This window comes from Cervus elaphus, chromosome 1 (assembly GCF_910594005.1).
Source record: "Cervus elaphus chromosome 1, mCerEla1.1, whole genome shotgun sequence".
Classification (NCBI taxonomy): Eukaryota; Metazoa; Chordata; class Mammalia; order Artiodactyla; family Cervidae; genus Cervus; species Cervus elaphus.
Window position 1 is genome coordinate 59943264 of NC_057815.1, and position 21928 is coordinate 59965191.

General features: G+C 38.5%; 1 protein-coding gene and 1 pseudogene across 2 annotated transcripts in view; both read left to right on the forward strand.

Annotated features, from left to right (window-relative positions):
- LOC122694965 (interferon-induced very large GTPase 1-like) overlaps positions 1 to 21928 on the forward strand; it is a 1416129-nt gene that overhangs the window by 175513 nt on the left and 1218688 nt on the right. The gene's annotated exons all lie outside the window — the stretch shown is intronic.
- Positions 8802 to 21928, forward strand: part of LOC122694941 — a 51413-nt pseudogene continuing 38286 nt past the window's right edge. The window contains exons 1-2 of the transcript XR_006341283.1: positions 8802 to 8895; positions 20975 to 21044. The product of XR_006341283.1 is annotated as an interferon-induced very large GTPase 1-like (transcript). The remainder of the gene's footprint in view (positions 8896 to 20974; positions 21045 to 21928) is intronic.

Below are 21928 nucleotides of genomic sequence, written 5' to 3' on the forward strand. Positions count from 1 at the left end.
TTGACTTTCTTTGGGATTGGAATGAAAACTGACCTTTTCCAGTCCTGTGGCCACTGCTGAATTTTCCAAATTTGCTGGCACATTGAGTGCAGCACTTCAATAACATCATCTTCTAGGATTTGAAATAGTTTACTTAGAATTTCATCACCTTCACTAGTCGTGTTCGTAGGATGCTTCCTAAGGCCTACTTGACCGCACGCCAAGATGTCTGGCTCTAGGTGAGTGATCACAACATCATGGTTATCTGGGTCATGAAGATCTTTTTTGTATAGTTCTTCTGTGTATTCTTGTCACCTGTTCTCAATATCTTCAGCTTCTGTTAGGTCCATTCTGTTTCTGTCCTTTATTGTGCTTATCTTTGCATGAAATGTCCCCTTGGTATCTCTAATCTTCTTTAAGAGATCTCTAGTCATTCCCATTCTATTGTTTTCCTCTATTTCTTTGCCCTGATCACTTAGGAAGGCTTTCTGATTTCTCCTTGCTATTCTTGGGAACTCTGCATTCAAATGGGTCTTTCTTTCCTTTTGTCCTTTGCCTTTCGCGTCTCTTCTTTTCTCAGCTATTTGTAAGGCCTCCTCAGACAACCATTTTGCCTTTTTGCATTTCTTTTTTTCCTTGGGGATGGTCTTCATCACTGCCTTCTGTACAATGTCACAAACCTCTGTCCATAGTTCTCAGGCACTCTATCAGATATAATCCTTTGAATCTATTTGTCACTTCCACTGTATAATTGTAAGGGATTTGATTTAGGTCATAAATGGTATGTTAGATGATGGCAAATGTTAAGAAGAAAAAATATAGGAAAATAAAGAAGGTAATGAGTGCTGGGCATACAAGACTGCTATTTAATATAGGGTCATCAGGAAATACTTTCCCAGGTACAGTGAAATATGAGCAGAATTCTGAAGAAAGGGATGGAAACAATAAATTTTTTTTCAGATAGAGCAAGAGCAAAGACTGCAAGATGGAAGCAGATGAGGTCTAATAAAGAAGCCAGTATAGTTGTAGCACAAAAAAATGAGCATTTTTTTGTGCTTGTCAGATCAAATTGATATAAAGGCTTGTGGGACATTGTAGGACTTGCTACTTTTGCTAAGAGAGAGATGAAAAGCTCTTCAAGATTTATAAGCAGAGGAATGACATCTTACTTTTGATTTGAAAGGGTCATTCTCTCATTAAAATGTTCATACTGTGTGAATAGACAAAGAAAATGAGGTAGAGTACAATGAAAATGACAATTCATGGGAATAAGTTAGAAGACTATTGCAACAATTCAGAAAAGAGCTGATAGCAGCTTATATTAGGATAGCACTTAGTGCTACACATGGTCTGTGGCCTAATCCAGGATGTATTTTAATAGTAGAACCAATAAGATTTGCTTGAATTGAATTAATATCCCAGACATCCCAACATGTCTGGGATAATTAGTTTGAGGGTTCACAAATATTCCCCTAAAATGGTATCCCAAATTACATCAACTCCAATTCTCTATTTGACCAAATTAGCAAAAATCCTGGATCTACTTCCCCCTCATATCTGACCCCAAACCTGAGGGATACCTTTAGTAATTAGTAATCTCTTCTAAAGATTTCAATATTCATGAGTAGTACCAGAATGCAACTGAATCCCTTTCAGGGCCAGCAAAATCCGCAACTGCTCCCATATTATCGGGAGCTCTTCCCTAAGTCCATTCTTAGCATTTCCATGGTGGCCACTCTGAATTAAGCTTCTGACTTAATTTCCCTTTGCATTCTTCCTGGTTATTCTGAAAATCCCTCCGGTTCTTCTGAAATGGGGGCCACCTTATATCCCCAACCACTATAAATTTTCTACATATGCTCTTCTAGATTCATATTGATAAATATTTACTCTAGATTCTAAAGTATTCAATATCATCAATTGTAAAACCTATTTTAATGTCTAGAAAGGCATAGTAAATTCTCCCCTTGGCTTGGTGATGGAAGATTCCTTGAATTCCATCTTCTGCTTTGCACAGTGTGAAAGTGAAAGTAGGTCGCTCAGTCATGTCCAACTCTTTGCAACCCATGGACTGTAGCCTGCCAGGCTCCTTTGTCCATGGAATTCTCCAGGCAAGAATACTGAAGTAGGTAGCCATTCCCTTCTCCAGGGATCTTCCTGAGCCAGGGATCGAACCCAGGGCTCCTGCACTGCAAGTGGATTCTTTACTGTCTGAGACACCTTCAGTTTTGCATAATTAGTTTCAGTATCTCCATCTAAGACTGAGATGGAGTTTACACTGGAGATTCCTTTAAGCAGAACTTAAATGGGAAGAAGAGATGGAAAGAACTAATATTTTGAGCCCCTACCTCAGGTTAAGCCCTGGAATTCTCATTTCATTAACACAATGAAAAGTAGCAAGAAGAAATGTTACTGAACGTTTACAAACTTGAGTCCACTAGCACGTGTAAAGCCAATCTACTGACACCAAGTTTTGGTGAAGGAAAGTGAAAGAGAAAGTCATTCAGTCCTATCCCACTCCTTGTGGAATATAACCAAGGAATTCTCTAGGCCAGAATACTGGCGTGGGTAGCTGTTCACTTCTCCCAGGGATTTCCCCAGCCCAGGAATTGAACCCAAGTCTCCCTCGTTGCAGGCTGATTCTTTACTAGCTGAGCCACCAAGGAAGCCCAAGAATACTGAGTGGGTAAACTTTCCCTTCTCCAGGGGATCTTTCCGACCCAGGACTGAACTGGGGTCTCCTACATTGCAGGCAGATTCTTCACCAGCTGAACTACAGAACATGCTGCATTTATTACAGGGCCATGCAAGGAGTCATATGGGCTCAAAAGGTCCAGAGTCCCCAGTAGATTTCAGAAAAGACTTTTTTTTGTTTTTAAAAAAAAGCAAAGTGAGGGAGAGAATCACAGGTGTGTGATCAGCTTGTGCATAATTCTCTGATTAGCTGATGGTGATATAACAAGTTTGTGTCATAGGGGTCACCATCAATCCTCAGACTCCAATCAGTCTGGGGGCCATCTTCTCATAGTTCTAATGCATTTAACTTCTTACATCTGGTGGAGGTTTTCTAGTATTTGCAAAACAACTCAGGAAGTTGTATCAGACACCATTATCTATGTACTTCAGGAAGGAACTAAAGATCCTGTAACTTTGCTATATCGCTGATCTGTTGTTTAAATTGTTACTAGTTATCCTGGCCCAGCTGGTATTTTTAGTTACTACAAATTCACAGTGTTTAAATCAAGCCTTGAGCCAGCCTTTTGTAACTCAGGGGAGACCTGGGAGACTAAAGCTTTTCTACAAAGAGGCAGATGGAGCACATGGCAGGGTGGGCCCTTTGGTTTTGGGAAAGCCCTACAGGGTCCAACTTAGTTACTGAAAAACGGAGAAAGGTTAAATGAGTGACCAAAGTCTGCGTAATTAGAAAGTAACAACAATGCAGTTCAGGTCCACTTTCATGTAAATACATACCTTTAAGGAGACTAGTACTGATAGCCATTCCTAAACTTGATAAATCAGCCCAAATTCTTGTATCCCTGTCATCTGCAAGGATAATGCCACCTAAATATTCACTTAGAAATTCATGTTTCCTAAAGGGAGTAGACTGGAAGCAGGATCAGACAGCAGAAGCAGGTAAATCTCAGGGTTCACAGGAGAAGAGGACGCTCTTCCTTTCTACCTATACCTAGCGTTAGCAAAGCCCTGCTGGTTGCAGCTGGGCACTGCCCTGAGAGGTTGGGGGAGAAGCCCACTCAAGGCAGGATCTGATGCCTCTCTTTCCCTGTGAAATATTGTTATTTTCAATAAGAAATATATAAGTAATCTTTGTCCCAGTTCATAAAACAGATTCTTGAAATGCTTATAAATTCCTAGGTAGTAAGAATGATAGAAGCACTTTTGTTCTAATGAGGCAAGTCTGGATGGGCCCCTGGATGGGAAATGGCCACCAGAAAGACAAAGCCATGATTAGATGTTTCATGTTTTCAGGTGTATACTTCCCATTCTCCAGAGAGGGACTGAAAATTAATAACAGATAAATCCTGTGTGAGAAAGCCTACATAAAATCCCAAGAGCATGGGGGTTGGAGAGCTTTCAGTTTGGTGAACACATCCACATATATCAAAAGAGGGATGGACCCCTACCCCACAGGGACAGAACCCACCCAGACCTCAACCTATGTATCTCTTCATCTGTCTGTTCATCTGTATCCTTTATCAGATTCTCTACTCAACTAGCAAACATGTCTTCCCTGAGTTTTAGAAGTTTCTTTAGCAAGTACATCAAACCTGAAAAGGCGGCTTTTGGGAACTTCTGATTTATAGTCAAGTTATACAGAAGTTGAGGGTAATCTGGGGATCTACTGCCTGAAATTGACATGTGAAGCCAGTGGCAGTCTCCTGGGAGCCCTTAAACTGTGGGGCCTGACAGTACATCCAGAAAGATCCATAGTGTCAGAGTCTAGTTAAATTGTAAGACACCAGGCTAGTGCTGCAGAATTGCTTGTTGTGGGGAAAGCCCCACACACATCTGGTGATGAAACAAAGGAAAACTGTTTTTTGTTTTTTCTAAAACAGCTAGGTTGTCTGATTTTTTCCTCCTCTTCTTCTGCTCTTTTGATGGGACACAGTGCAGGTGACCCAACAGGTGCCACTTCGGGGTGTAGATTATTTCAACCTGAAAGTAAGGAAGGTCCAAAAGACTCAGAAAGAAACTTTGAACTTCTACCTAACTGCCTAAGAGAACAGAATATAGAGCCTGTTCCAGGAGGGAGATACCACTATAGATAACTATACAACACTGTATATAACTATAGTATACTATGAACTAGGTGTGCTAAACAGGGAGGAACTTAGCAAGGCCAGTTTGATTGAAGTCCTCTCTGAGTCGTATTCTCTCTAGATTGAGCACCGAACATTGGTTTAACAAACATTAAATCTCTCTGTTTTCCTGTGAATTACTTTACTTCCCTTTGAAGTCCCAGACTCCAACCTCTTTCTGCTTAGTCCACTATGACTTATAAATGTACCTTACCCTGCCTTACTATTTTTCATTTTTTTTTCATTTATTTTTATTAGTAGGAGGCTAATTACTTTACATTATTGTAGTGGGTTTTGTCATACATTGACATGAATCAGCCATGGATTTACATGTATTCCCCATCCCAATCCCCCCTCCCACCTCCCTCTCTACCCAATCCCTCTGAGTCTTCCCAGTGCACCAGGCCCGAGCACTTGTCTCATGCATCCAACCTGGGCTGGTGATCTGTTTCACCATTGATAATATACATGTTTCGATGCTGTTCTCTCGAAACATCCCACCCTTGCCTTCTCCCACAGAGTCCAAAAGTCTGTTCTGTACATCTGTGTCTCTTTTTCTGTTTTGCATATAGGGTTATCATTACCATCTTTCTAAATTCCATATATATGTGTTAGTATGCTGTAATGTTCTTTATCTTTCTGGCTTACTTCACTCTGTATAATGGGCTCCAGTTTCATCCATCTCATTAGAACTGATTCAAATGAATTCTTTTTAATGGCTGAGTAATATTCCATGGTGTATATGTACCACAGCTTCCTTATCCATTCTTCTGCTGATGGGCATCTTGGTTGCTTCCATGTCCTGGCTATCATAAACAGTGCTGCGATGAACCTTGGGGTGTCCGTGTCTCTTTCAGATCTGGTTTCCTCGGTGTGTATGCCCAGAAGTGGGATGGCTGGGTCATATGGCAGGTCTATTTCCAGTTTTTAAAGAAATCTCCACACTGTTCTCCATAGCGGCTGTACTAGTTTGCATTCCCACCAACAGTGTAAGAGGGTTCCCTTTTCTCCACACCCTCTCCAGCATTTATTGCCTGTAGACTTTTGGATAGCAGCCGTTTCTCCAAAGAAGACATACAGATGGCTAACAAACACATGAAAAATGCTCAACCTCACTCATCATCAGAGAAATGCAAATCAAAACCCCAATGAGGTACCATTACACGCCAGTCAGGATGGCTGCTGCCTTATTATTTTTCAAATTACTCATGCCTATGTTAATTCTCCAGACATATGTGTTAAACTTATTTCCTACTGTGAATGTCTTATGTCATTTTAATTATTTGACTAGCCAAAAGAAATAAAAGGGGGAAAAGCAAAATACCACCCCCCCCCTTTTTTGTTGGCAAGTATCACCCACCTGATTTCAGAAGAAGCCAACAGAGTCCCTTAATGGACATATTCTCTTAGTCAAAGAAGAGCCAATTAGAAGGAAAGAATCAGGGGAGAATGTCAGACAAGAGAGACCCAGTGATCTCAGCTGCCCTTTTCTCTGTAATCAGTGGGTTACAAATGGATTGGTTCATGCCAGGATGTTTAGCTGAAGCTAAAAGAAGGGCTGAAATTCGGGTGAAGCAAGTGAGGCACCCAAACCACAATATTTAAATCTCTCTCACTCACAAGTTCCCTTGTACCTTAAACTCTTCTCTTGCTTCACCCTAATTCCAGCCCTGGATGCTTGGCTCTCTCTAGTATCACTGTGGAGGACTGGGTGATTTCCTTTTTGCTCAGTTTATTCAGAATAAGGCTATAATTTTTCAAAGAGAATATAAGTTAAAAACTGGCAATAAAAAAAGAAACAAAAGAGCCCGGAGAAAACATCTTTCAAAAAACAGTCACAGGTCATTTAACCAAAGTTCATGTTAAAAACAAATATTTCCTGGAATTGAGCGAAAAGTGAAAAAGAAAGCAAAAGTCTGTTTTCTGTTTTGGGCATTGACACGGAGTAATGGCAGGTAAATGTGTGGTGAAATAAACTTGTTTTCAAATCTGATTTTATTCTAAGGGATTGCTTTTACTCCTTCATTAATTTATACATTTACTGAAATCTTACCATGTACAGAAAATTTACTCACTCCGTGAGAGAATCTGAGGTACATCAGACAGACTCTGTGACCTCTAGACCCAAAGCATAGCAACAGAGAAGACATGGGCACTGACGCAAAGCCCAGCACAAGAATCGCAAAGACACGCAGATAACAGAAATACTCAGAGGTGCAGATTGAACAGTGGAAGGAACTCTGCCGCTAAAGACACGTCCCTTGATATTTCTTCTTCTGACAGATTTGATCATCAAAACAATTGTGTGCTGAGGAAAAGAATTCATACGTGAACGTCCACTTCAGGCCAAGCACTGGGTGAGATTAACCTCCCTCATTTTATCCTCATTAATAATATGCGAGTGGATGGTGCTACTGACGCAAATTCATTCCACTGCTCGACGGCTCCTCCTTACTTAGGTCACCCTCTCCACACTCATAAGCAAATATAGCTAGGAACTGCTGGATCTTGGACTCCAACTAATGGCTGACATTGAAACTCTGGTCTACTAGAAAACACTTTCATTCCTATTCTAAGAGTAGGAAAAGGGAAGTCTTATTGGAAGGGTACCATTCCAGCCCTTCTTATCCCTTCCTTGTGTCTCATGTCACTCACTGAAATAGCTGTTAATATTCTCACATATAACTGGAGACCCAGGCTCAAACAGACCAATCATTTTCTTGTTCAATCATGACATTTTGTTCATCTATAAGATTCATGCACTACGTGTGGGATACAAAGATGAATAAGACAGATCGCCCACAACTGGGAGGAACACAGGGAGGGGGAGGTCTGCGGTTGGGGAGACGTGAGTGGACAAGCACAGTGAGAGAGCAGCGCACTGACAGGAGCGTCGGCAGTGGGGTCAGCGCTCTGGGCGCACACCCGGCCAGCTCAGTGAGGTCCCGGCAGGGGAGACGCACAGGTGCCCTGGGGGTGGAAGGGGAAACATGAGATGACGTGGGGAGACTTTCTAGAGGTCCTGGGAAAATGAGTGTGAGGTTCCCCTCCAAGAAGACATGTGCAGACACATACAGCTTAAAACAGAGGAACAATGAAGCAGCCAGTACTGTTTACAAGCAAAATCATAATGAATTAAATCATGGGGTAAGATAATAATGAAACAAAATGCTTTACATGAGATATGTAAGGGAAAACAGATTTTTAACATTACTCAAAATCTCTGCTTCCCTTGTAGCTCAGTCAATGAATCTGTCTGCAATGCAGGAGACCTGGATTCAATTCCTTGGTTGGGAAGATCCCCTGGAGAAGGAAATGACAACGCACTCCAGTATTCTTGCCTGGAGAACCCCATGGACAGAGGAGCCTGCCAGGCTACAGTCTATGGGGTTGCAAAAGTCAGACATGACTTAGCAACTAAACTACTACAAAAGCTCTAATATAAAACTAGAGAACAGTAAAATTCTCTTTCTCACTATAAACACACAGTATGCTTTTAAGAATTTAGCTCATGGTAGTGTTGAATCATCCACATCAGCTAATACAATTTTGAAACTTTGTTAATTTTCAAATCAGTCACACAGCGAGAACAGTAAAGCAGTTAAAGCAAGTTCCCTGAGGAAGACATTCTAATGTGCCCTTGTCTCTTTTCTGAAATTCTTTCCCTATCCTGTTTCTCCCATGTTCTTTATCTGGTGCTCACCCCAGGCCACCGTAAATAAACATGCACACACACCGCTCCCCCTGAACATTATTCTTCCATTTGCAATAACCTTAACACCCAGGAATCACAATGCAAACACAATTATAAATCACAATTATATAAATAAATATAAATCACAATTATGAATGAATGCATAAATAAATAAATGAGTAGACTTCCTTAAAATCAGCTGATCTTTTAAAAGGGGGGAAAAAAAAAACCTAAAGTGAAACCACTTTTTCACTTCCTGCTTGCCCTTTTACCATAGACGGAGCTGAAGTCTAGGCTGCAGATTTCAATAAGCAAACTGTTAGACTCGGGGAAGGAACCTGCTCTGCTTTCTCTCTAATCTCTCTGGAACAAACTGAAGACAGGAACTTGGCCTCAAGGAGACAGGTAAGTGAAGTAAAGGGAGAGAAATGGGTAGACAGAGAGATACAACAACATACTCAGAGATAAAAAAAAAAAAAAAAGAACAGAAATTGATGGAAATGGGAATAGGGACAGCCAGATCAAGGCAGATTAAGGCATGATGAGAACACAAATATGAATGTAACATTCTCATCGTTCCAATAAACAGCTCCAAATCTGAGGGAAAGGGAGGACATTATCAAAAGAGACAAACAATTTGGTAACTTCTATCATCAAATAAAAATAAATCTACACTGACATAAAAAGAGACTTCATTTGAAAGGATTATTGCAATAAAGGGAAAGAGACTACTGTAATAGAGAAAACAATTTAAACAGAACTGCAAGCATCTCAAAGGACAGGCAGAAAGGAATTTTCTTTGGTAGGAAAGGGTCAACAGGCTAGAAAGAACACAGAATAGAGGGTGTGTATAAAAGGAAATATTTTTATTCTTTGGAGGGATCATTAAGGAGGGGTTGTATGCTGGATCAGAACGAGGATAGGTCAACCTTAAGGGGGCTTAAAAGGAGAGAAGTTTAATTAATGTTTAGTTTCAAACATTCCAATTGATTCAGGGGACAAACAGCTCAGTGAAAGTTTTATGAGGCAAAGAATGGAATTTAAAGGGTCTTTGTCTGACGGAATATTTCAAATAAGTAACCAAGAAAGATCTACTGTATAGCAAGAAAGAAAGAGAGAAAAGCAGTGAATTTTTCAAAAGGGGGTCTGTGTCTGGCCTCCTTATAAGTAATAGGGGAACACACAAATGAGTCTTACCTAAGTCATATGCAAAAAGGTGGCTCTTTGCAGTAAGTTAATTCTCAGAACACAAAAGGTTGCATGGAGTTCTTTTAACCATCACTGCTTCCCAAGAGCAAAGGACTCATGAAAAGTTGAACTTTATTATGACTCATGTAAGTAAGAGGTGCTATGGTAAATACAGAGAAGAAGGGAACTAACTGGACCTGGAAGAATAAAGGAAGGCTTCACAAATAAGGAGAATTGGGTTAGGAGTATAGTGTCCAGGGAAATGCTCATCTAATATAATATTTTGCTGATCTAATATTTGAATTGATATAAAACAGATTAACAGGACAAAGATAAGTTTAATTACATACTTATAGAATCCCCACCAAGACTCAAAGATGGACTGAAAATTGAGGCATATATACCATCTCAAGCTAAGGAGAAGGCAGTAGGGGTCTGGGGTTTCATAGAGGAGGGAGACAATTAAGAAGATGGGTAAAGCAAATGATTGGTAAGCAAATGTTTGAGATGCTGTGCAAATATGTCTTTCTGATAAAAAAGCTGTCTCTGGTATTAGCTCTTTCTGGTACAGTGTTAGTTGCTCAATCCCTCCAACTGTTTGCTACCCCACGGACTGTAGCCCACCAGGCTCCTCTGTCCATGGAGTTCTCCAGGCAAGAATACTGGAGTAGGTTGCCATTTCCTTCTCTGAGATTTTCTGGTACAGGCCCTCTATATAATTCTGTTAGGCAGTTCAAGGAGAGGTGAAAAAGCTTTTCCTGAGTCTGCTGGGTCTTAATTGCCTTCTGCTCAGAACAACCCACATGTCAAAGTGGCAGATTTGGAGGTGGCATATTCTGCTCCACCTCAACATACAGGGTTAAAAAAACTATGAGATTGAGGAAAGATGACAGAGTACAGCTTTTAAGGGAAGAAAGTGAATTAGAAGTTTGGAAAAGGCAAAAGAGTGGTTGTAAAAAAAATTGGGTTGGGACTTCCCTGGCAGTCCAGTGGTTAAGACTTTGCTTTTTGAGGTTTGATCCCCAGTGGGGAAGCTAAGATGCCACCTGCCTTGCAGCCAGGAAACCAAACCATAAAACAGAAGTAATATTATAACAGAAGGCTCAGACAGTAAAATGTCTGCCTACAATGCTGGAGACCCGGTTCAATCCCTGGGTCGGGAAAATCCTCTGGAGAAGGAAATGGCAACCCACTCCAGTACTCTTGCCTGGAAAATCCCATGGACTACCAGAGGAGCCTGGTAGACTACAGTCCATGGGGTCACAGAGTCGGACACAACTGAGCGACTTCACTTCACTTCAAAGAAAAAAAGGGGGAACTGGGTTGATTTTTGCCAGATTGTAAGGGGGATTGAATGCTAGGGCCAAGTAATTTGATTATATCATAAACCAATGAGGACTTTCGAGTTTTGTAAACAAGTTAATGACTTACCTATGAGTTTCAGGATGCACTGTGAAAGGTAGACCATACAAGGATAGAGATACAGATTCGAGAGCTCCTTATACAGAGCAGTGGAATAGCGTAAACTAATGCCCGGATTTGATAGGTAACTAACAGGGACATAGTTTATGTGAAGAAGTAGGAAAAAATGGCTTCCAAGAAATAAAAGTTACCCACATCACCATTTGCCCATCAAAATGGAATCATACCCCCAAAGGCCAGAGTTAGGAATTCAAAATAAGTTTCTAACTGGATAAGCCATTCAACACCATAAATCCAAGTCCAAAGAGGAGCTACAGAAATAGTAAAATCTACAATAGGAGGTAGAGATTAAGAGGCAAGCTAACATGTTGTTACTTTTTTCTTTTTTATTTAGATATAATTCATATTAATATTAGTTAAACTGTGCAACATGATTCCATATGTGTATCTATTGCAAAATGGTAACTAACACACAGCAAGCCTAGTAAACATCCATCACCACACAGTTATAGTTTACTTTTCCTTATGATGAAAAATTTTAAGGTCTTCTTAGCAACTTTCAAATCACATAGTGTATTCTCAACTATAGTCATCATGCTGCACATAATATTCCCAGGACTCATTCCTTTTATAACTGGAAATTTCAGCCTTTGTACCTCCTTAACCCATTTTCCGTCCTCCTCCCAAAACCTCTGGCAACCAGCAATCTCTTCTCTGTATCATTTAGCTTCTTTTTGGTTATGTTATGTTTTGTTTTAGCTTCCATATGTAAGTGAGATCATATGGTATTTATCTTTGTCTGACATTTTACTTAACATAATTCCCTCAAGAATGTTGTCACAAATGGCAGGATTTCTTTCTTTTTTTTTTGCTGAATAATATTCCATTAGAAATGTACCACACTTTCTTTATCCATCCATCCATCAATGGACATTTATGTTGCTTTCAACTTTGGTTATTGTAAATAATGCTGAAATGAACCTGGTCAGGGATGGGTAGGATCTTTTCAAATTAGTATTTTCTTTTCCTTTAGATAAATACCCCGTGGTGTCACTGGTGGATCATGATATTTGATAGAAACTGGAAAAGGCTAGACACTGCATAAAGAGCCTAAAGCAGCTCATGATTAGCAGCAGAGTCTTTGAACACATATTCTCTAACTACATGATCAAAAGCAGTCTCAGGTTACTCTCCATCCAATTATCTGATTGTTTCTTTGCTAACACTTAACCTGAAATTATTTTCCTACGCCAAATATTTTGAAGTTTATGGTCTGCTTCCCTCAGGTAGAGGTAAACACTGTAAAGGCAGGGATCTAACCTGCCGTATTCATTAGTCAACACTCAGTACCTAAAACGTTTCCCAGCATGCTGCAAGCCCTCAATAAATACGTGTGAAATAAATGCTGACATTGAAAAAATCTTTACCAAACTTCCAATCAACGGTACTTGTATGATCTCATTCACTCAGAGGCACATTATCATCCTGGGTGCAAGTGAGGAGAGATGGTCAACAAAGAGGAGCTTCCAGATTTAACAGGATAGAAAGCTGGAAAGGCTCCCTGGACTGGATAATTAGAATGTGAATATCAGGCTTCTAGACAACTTTTTTTCTAGAAAAAGGTGAGGGCCGAAGTGAAATTAAATAATAATAAGTGGATAGGATGCATTCAGCAATTTATTTCATCAACAAACATTTACTGAGCCAGAAGTGCTAATTTGAAATTCCTTTTTGAGAAATCTGGCAATAAAAGAACTGTAAAGAAAAGCTTATGGAGGAGGCAAGATCCACTCTATATTTAAACAAAATAGGAAGATGTGTGTTTTCTTATTCAAAGTGAAGCAACCACAAAAGTAAAATACTCAATATTTTAGACCCAAAATAAAGAAAAAAAATAAAAAGAAAAAGCCCAACAGGAGGTGAGTAGCAGCAGGATTTAGAGGACAGAGTGAGTTTTGCAAAGAGGTTAGGAATGCCTCTTCCTTAGGGACCAGAGGGAAGAACACAAGAATGGATAATGGAGTCTTAATTTGAAGGTGACAATCTTTGAAGATGAGGAAGGTCTGACCACATAGCTTCTACACTCTGTAGAAATGGAAAGGTACATCATCAAATGTTAGAGGAGACTCAACTAATTGCTCTCTTTGATGTAATCCCTCCTGCATTCATAGACCCGTCTCAATGCTTCTGGACTATCGATTCAAAGGACCTACTCCGCCTTTTTCATATTTATCTCTCTATCCCCATTGTCTCGAAAAGTGCCTGGCACTTAGGAGTAGACCAGTAAGTGTAAATTATATGTAAAATTATGAAGATGAGTTGTTTGATTTTGGGAAGTGAAGAAGAGAATGAAGAAGAATCAGACTAGACTTTTTGGGGGCCTGAGGCACTGGGAAGATGGCAATAGAATGGATGCATTGAGAAAACAAAAGGCAGAAAGAGGTTTAAACAAGTTACTGGGTGCAAGCTGGGATGCACTTATATTCCACCTCAAGGGTCTCACCTGCTGGTAGAAGTACAACTCTGTCCTAGGCTGTTCACATGCTGGTTTCACATTCTCTTGGGACCCCAGGGATTCAACTATTTTCTTCAGTTGCCTCAGTTATCCAAAAACATCCTCTACACACTTGCCTGCTCCTGGTTCAGGTCCCAGTTCAGTTTCTTTCTGTTCTCAAACAATGCCTCATGTTTCAACTGTAGCCAAGGCATTGCTACTAATCGCTAGGTACATGAAGACAAAAATGGAAAAACCAAGGAAAGGGAAAAGATCTTCTCTTGCTATGTGGTTTTAGAATGCTCCCAGAAGCCTCACTAGTCTAAAAGCAAATTAGAATATGGAAATAAAATGGTCTCAAGGAAGTCATGTCTACGTGTAAGCATACACTCCTGCATAAATGGGCCCTATGTTCTCGCACTTGAAAGGTCCCACAGAAGATGGAATCATGTGGCTTCCTCTATTCTAGTTTAAAATTATTTTCTTATTTTTATGTCAATTTTATTGAGAAATAACCTATGCACAAAAAAATGCATCCATTTAAGGTATACATTTGATGAATTTTGCCAAGTTGAAACCACTAAACCCCTCAAACCATTCCCATGATCAAGACATAAAATATTTTAATGATCCCCAAAAATTTACAGTGCTCATTTGCAGTCTATTCCTCCCTCTGGTCCAGTCCCAGGCAATCACTGATATGCTTTGGGTTATTATAAATTAGTTTGCATTTTATATAAATGGAATAATACAAGAAGTATTCTTTCGTTGATGGCTTCTTTCACGCAGTATAATAGATTTTATTTTTTTTTCCACACAGTATAATAAATTTTAAATTCAACCATGTTGTTGTTTGTATGTGTAGTTATCCATTTCTATTATTAAGCAGTATTTTATTGTATAGCATATTTTGTTTAGCTATTGGACTAGCCAGAAAGTTCATTCAGGGGTTGTTACACAAAAACCCAAAAGAACTTTTTGGCCAACCCAGTATCTACCTATTTATGAACATTTTGAGTATTTCCAGTTTTCAGCTATTATGCAAAAATCTACTATGAACATCTATACACAAATCATCCTGTGGACAAGGATTTTTCATTCTCTTGAATAGATACCTAGAAGTGAAATGTGTGTGTCATATCACGTGTGCATGTTTCACAAGTGCCTAACAAGTTTCTGGAATGGTTACTACCAATAGTGAGGCACATTCTAACTGCTCTACGTCCTTTCTGACACTTGATATCCTCAGTCTTCTTAATTTTAGCCTTTCTAATGAGATATTCTGTTTTCTCATTGCAGTTTTAATTTGAATTTCCCTAATGACTAATGAATGTTGACCATCTTTTCACACACTTACTGATCACTCAATATCTTCTTTTATGAAATCAGCTATTCAAACACTGCCTTGTTCTTACTGTATTCTCTTACATATTATTGAACTGTAAGAGTCTTAATGATTTGGAAACCAGTTTTTCGTCAGATATATTCATTGAAAATATTTTCTTCCATTCTTTAGTTTGACCTTTAATTGTCTTAATGTAATTTTCAGAGAGCCAAATTTTTCATTTTGATTGTCTAATTAATCAGTTTTTTTTATGGCTCATGATTTTAGTGTCCTAAGAAAGTTTTGCCCACTGCAAGGCCATGAATATTAATATTTTTCACTCTTCTTTCATCCAGAAGTTTAATAGGTTAATTTTTACATTTAAGTTTTCATCTATTTTGAGTTATTTTGGATGAGGTGTGGTGAGCTATTTTGGGTGTGGTATAAAGCAGGATGAATGATCATGTTTTTTCCACATGGATATCCAATTGTCCCAGCACCATTTGTTGAATAGATTTTTCCACTCCTCTTTGCAAATCAGTGTACTAGTGTATTTCTAGATCCTATGTACTCTTCCATTTCCATTGACCTATATCTGTCTTCATTAATACCATCTTGTTCTTGGTAGCTGTATGTAAGTCTTAAAATGAGACAATGTAATGACCTCTTTCTTTTTTACATACACACCTAAACCACATATACATGTGCAATTTACTTAGGACAAAACAGTCACAAAAATTCCTACTTCTGAGAGAAGACATCTTGAGTTTGAATATCTCAAAGCTTCTTGACAATCTCAGCAAGTTCAAATTAATAGTATTCATGAACTTTAACAAGTTAGAGTAAAATATAGGTTAGAAAAATGAACAAATATCTGAACTTTTATAACATCTATGTCATCAACTATATCCCTTCTACTGAATTTCTGCTAAATATGGCTGAAAGGCCTATTCTCCACAGTCTTCCTCTTTAGAACCTGAGGTTGTGTAATAGAAAGGAAACTTTGAGTTAGGGGATGTCAGAGAAGATCTCTGAATATAAGTTATCCGATGTTCTTTTTCTGTCACATAGATGTCCACACAACTTTATCTGTGTTTTTCTTAGACAACAGGAAATTAAACAAAGAATTATGCTCTCCTTTTTCACAGGGGACAAGTCATTTAATAATAAGCCTAAGTTTACCTGCTAGTCTCTGAAAATCTCCATTTCCCAGTAGCCTGACCGTTACTCTAAAGAACTACAAGTCTTTCTCTAGTTCTGTACCCTCAAATCTGTCTCAGACCGACCATGTTCAGGCTTTTTAGCTCAGGAAATAACAAACAAGTTCTCAGGGATTTTTCCATATAAGGTCTGACATTATCTGCTTTCTGTTATGTGACTATGAAAGATTTGAGCCTAATAATCATAAAACATGTGCCTGTGACTTTACCCTAATTAGGAACAACACAGATTAACTTGACAGTCTTGGGATGGAACAAAGACTGCTTTGGTCTTTTCTCCTGGTGTCTTTGATCTTTCCTCCACCGACCAATGACTTCTCAACACATAGAGAAGATCATGCCATGAGATTAGAGTCCACCAGTATCTATAGTTTAATGAAGTATCACAAATTGACCACATAAGCATGCACAGATGGAGTATTAGAACACTGCCCATATTCCAGAACAATCTTTCCTACTCTTAGCTACTTCTTATCATTAATCTCTCTACTTCCTAACAGTTTACACTAGTCATTACTCAGACCTGTGATATTACATATTCATTTTGGCAGGGATTTATGTTTCTATATATGGAATCATATTATATGTATACTTTTGTATTTGGCTTGTTTCAAACCTTAAAATTGTGAGACATACCCATATTGTTGTGTATCACCATGATATTGTTTTTATTATTGTATGAATATGTCACTTTTTATTTGCCATGTGACTGTGAAAGGACATCAGGACTGTTTCCAATTTTTACTTTAATGAATAGTGGTGCTATGAACATTCTGGTGGATATGTCTTGATGTATGTTTACACACAGTTCTACAGGCACATACATAAGGATGAAAAACGACTTATTCCTGTCACTTATTTACATGTACCCATAATTTCTTCCTTTGAATTTTTTCTTGTCTACTTTTGTGATACCACTTGAGATTTCTTTATTTCATTTTATTATTTCATTAGTTAGGATGATGGACAGAGAAGCCTGGGGGCTACATTCCATGTGGTCACAAAAAGTTGGACATGACTGAGCATGCACACACACAGAGAGAAAGGAATCACCCTTTTATGTCATTACTAACTTTCATTCTTATCTGTCACATTCAAAAAAAAATTTTTACCCGCTTGGTACATTTTCACTCTCATTACCACCAAACACACACACATACATACACACACACAGTATCCTCACCAGTACAACCTCGTCCTGTATTGAGCTAACTGGAATTTTTTAAGTTTTTATTGAAGTATAGTTGTTTTATAATATTGTGTTAGTTGCTACTGCACAGCAAAGTGAATCAGCTATACAAATACATATATCCTCTCTTTTCTGGACTTCCTTCCTGTTTAGTTTACCACAGAGCACTGAGTACAGTTTCCTGTGCTATACAGTAGGCTCTCATTTGTTACCTATTTTATACAGAGTACGTATATGTCAGTGCCAACCTCCCAATTCATCCCATCCTCCTTTCCCCCTTGATACCTATGTATTTGTTCTCTACATCTGTGTCACTATTTCTGCTTTATAAATAAGATCATCTATGGCAATTCTTCAAATTCCACATATATACATTAATATATGATATTTGTTTTTCTTTTTTGTGACTTAATTCACTCTGTGTAACAGTCTCTAGGTCCATCCACATCTCTACAAATGACTCCATCTCGTTCCTTTTTATTACTGAGTAATATTCCATTGTGTGTATGAACCACACCTTCTTTATCCATTTCTCTGTTGATGGGCATTTAGGTTGTTTCCATATCCTGGTTATTGTTAAGTCATGCTGCAATGAACATAGGGGTGCATGTGTCTTTTTGAAATATGGTTTTCTTTGAGTAACTGCCCAATAGTGGGGTTGCTGGGTCACATTTTAGTTCTATTTTTATTTTTTTAAGGAATATTTATACTGTTCTCCTTAATGGCTGAATCAATTTACAATCCCACCAACAGTGCAAGGGGTTTCCCTTTTCTCCACACCCTCTCAAGCATTCATTGTTTGTATGAACTAGCGAGAATTTTCATTATAACTGTTTTTAACTTTTACCTTATACAATAAAAATCATTTACACTAGTAGCGTTACTTTTTCCTTTACTAACTTGGTTACTAATTTGGATCTTAGGATCCAAATCATATACCTTAAGAATATTAAAAATAGTGCTATAATATCATGTAGCAATAGCATGCTGCTACTGGGAACTCTGACATCGGTCTGCTTTGATTAATAAGATATCTGTAAATAACCAAGTTTGTTGATTTGTTTAATATTCAAACTCCTTACTATCTATTCTACGAATAGGAGAGGATTTCCAGGATCTATTAAACAGAGTTGTTTCTGTTGTTGTTGTTAACTTCATACAACATTTGATCTAAATTTTCAACATGGACAATCAGGCCTACTATAGCTCTGGGAAGTAGCCTATTTTTTTCTTTGATAATTTCGGAAATTATCAGAAATTTCAGGTAATTTTTCTGACCATATTAGACTTAGTCATATGTCAACAGCACTCCTGGATCTAGCCTACCTGTCTCCTTAAAAAGCTTTATAGCTCTGCACAGACCTTTCCGTTTCTTTATCCTTTGAAGTTAAAGTCTTAAACAATTTAATTCAGTTGAACATTCCAGCACAGTAGTTGAATTTTCATGTGTATTCATTCCAATACTGAGACAGAAAAAGTACTTCAACTGGAAACTAAGAAGTAAAGACAGTCAAATGATAAACCATCATGTTCAGGCCAACAGAAATGGCAAATTTATTTTTTACACTCCCACCTTTTCTCCACTAAAAAATGTTTTCTTAGAATAGAGTTTTTTTCAAAATGTGATTTACCACTTGGCAGCATTTGTACAATGAAAGTTGAGGTGTTTATAAAAACCATAGTTCCTGAGCAACAAGCTAGACCCTCCATGTCAGATTCTCTGTGAGTGGGGCTGGGAATCCACGTTTTTGAGATGTGCTCAGGTAATTATTATGCAATATAAAGTCTGAGGACAACTACTTTGAAAGATTAACTCATGTTTTTAACTTTAAATTGGTTTAAAACCAAGTCAAGTTCAATCAGTCAGAAGAGTGAGGACATTACAATCCTTAATACTTGCATTAATTTGCTGCAATTTCTGAGTTTTTGGAATAGATTTCTGCCTTCTATCTCTATAGTTTGGCACTCACATAGACCAAAACTATACACTTCCCTGGTGACACAAACGGTCAAGAAACTGCCTGAAATTGCAGGAGACCTGGGTTTGGAAGACTTCTTGGAGAAGGGAATAGCAACCCACTCCAGTATTCTTACCTGGAGAATTCCATGGACATGGGAGCCTGGCGGGCTACAGTCCATGGGGTCACTAAGAGTCGGACACAACTAAGAGACTAACACTTTCACTTAATTTTCATATGATAAGCAACGTAGAGAAATCATTGATAAAATCTTTCCAGCACCACGAAGAATGGGTAAATAATCTACCTCTAGCCCAAAAGTCCTTCACTGTAGGCAAAAGCAAAGTAGACAAGAACTAAAAGAATCTTTTCTTCTCCTCATCCTTCTTCCTACTACACATAGCTCTACTTCTCTTTCATTGACACAACACCAGTACTAGCTCTGAGGCACACAAAGCTACAAAGAATGACTCATTGATATTGGAAACTATTAGAACAAGTGCCTTATACACAAATGCTCAAATATACACACCATTTTATATGTATTTTCCTTAAAGAATAAGTCAGTGAAAGACAAAACAGGATCTTCAACAATGATACATTTCTATGACTATTACTATTACTAGATCCTTGCTGGAACTGACAAACTTGATTTTTACGTGACTTCAAAGGATTTCTTCCCAGACAGTCTAGTCAGAGGTGGAAAGGAGGGATCCTGGTATACAACTTAACTGTAAAACTGATTTACTCTTGAGGAAAATACTAGTGTATTCTGGACCTACATACACCTAGTAAAGGCCTCTGCATTCATCTTCAGCAGAGATCATTTTGTTAGGTTACAACAGATACCAAGGATTCAGTCTTTAGCAAGAATTAAATATATGGATAAATTTCCACACCACACTTTCTGTAGTCAATCTAAAATCTTACTTTTACCATGCTGCTTGGTGATCAAAGGTTGTGTCCATTGGGGTATAAACCAATGCTCTCAAATCACAGGCAGATCATCTCCTAATGTGGGGCTATATCCATAGTGTGCCAGTTCCCTTCAGGGAAGGTAATCTTGAAAAATATCTTCTGACACATTCAACCCCCTACCCAACACTCAGCACAGTCACTCATGCAGAATGAAGAATTACCAGGAGCCTGACAGTGTAACAGGACAGCCTCTCCAGCTTTCCAGTGTCACAACAATATCTGTCCACATCTGAACCAGACCATCCAGTGGAGACAATCATTGAGAAGTCTACCCTTCTCCCTATGTGTCTTTGTCTGTGCCCTCGAACTGACAGCTCTGAGAATTCTAGGTCAGTAGGCTTAGTCTTAACATCTTAGCAGGAAAAAGCAGCTACAGCTACTGTCCTACATTTTTTGTTCCTTCCAAACCTATATAGAGGTCAATGACTGGGATTTCAAATGCTGAAGAGGCCTTCTTTGGGTTACAATCTCACACATCTCCTAAAGGAAAGCATCTCCCCATTTTGAGACAACAAGAAAATAATACTATTGCTAAAAGATTAGCAGAAAAGACACACAGCATCTCCATTAACGTTCAGTCTATACCAATATGTTGAAAGTTATTTTCCATGTTGCAGCAATTTCCATATTGCTGTTTCCTATTATTTCCTAATTGGAAATTGGAAATTTCCAAATTGCTATTTCCTAACATTGCCTATTATCTCCTGGCAGAAGCTTCAGGAGATGGGAAGTCACTTCTGAAAGAAAACCTACAGGATCAGCGTTCCTGACTGCAGTTGTGGTATGTAGTTTCTAGTTAAAATAAAAATCAAACAAACAAAAAAAAAACCTTGGCCTTAATTTAGAACCTTAAGTCTTTTTTTTTTTAAATAATCATATGCACATATATTTATTATTTACTTTATACTCTTCATAAGATAAATAACAATATGTATATGCATATTATTCTGTAACTTTTTCACTTTTATTTTATACTGAATGATATCCAAGACAAGGTACAGAGGATATGCCTTGTTACTTTCCTTTTTTTTTTTCTTTTTTCATTTATTTTTATTGGTTGGAGGCTAATTACTTTACAATATTGTAGTGGTATTTGCCATACATTGACAGGAATCAGCAATGGATTTGCATGTGTTCCCCACCCAATCCCCCCTCCCGCCTCCCTCCCCATCCCATCCCTCTGGGTCTTCCCAGTGCACCAGCCTTGAGCACTTGTCTCATGTATCCAACCTGGGCTGGTGATCTGTTTCACCCTTGATAGTATACTTGTTTCACTGCTATTCTCTCAGAACATCCCACCCTCGCTTTCTCCCACAGAGTCCAAAAGTCTGTTCTGTTCATCTGTGTCTCTTTTTCTGTTTTGCATATAAGGTTATTGTTACCATCTTTTAAAATTCAATATATATGCGTTAGTATACTCTATTGGTGTTTATCTTTCTGGCTTACTTCACTCTGTATATGGGCTCCAGTTTCATCCATCTCATTAGAACTGGTTCAAATGAATTCTTTTTAATGGCTGAGTAATATTCCATTGTGTATAGGTACCACAGCTTCTTTATCCATTTGTCTGCTGATGAACATCTAGGTTGCTTCCATGTCTTGGCTATTATAAACAGTGCTGCGATGAACATTTGGGTGCATGTGTCTCTCAGATCTGGTTTCCTC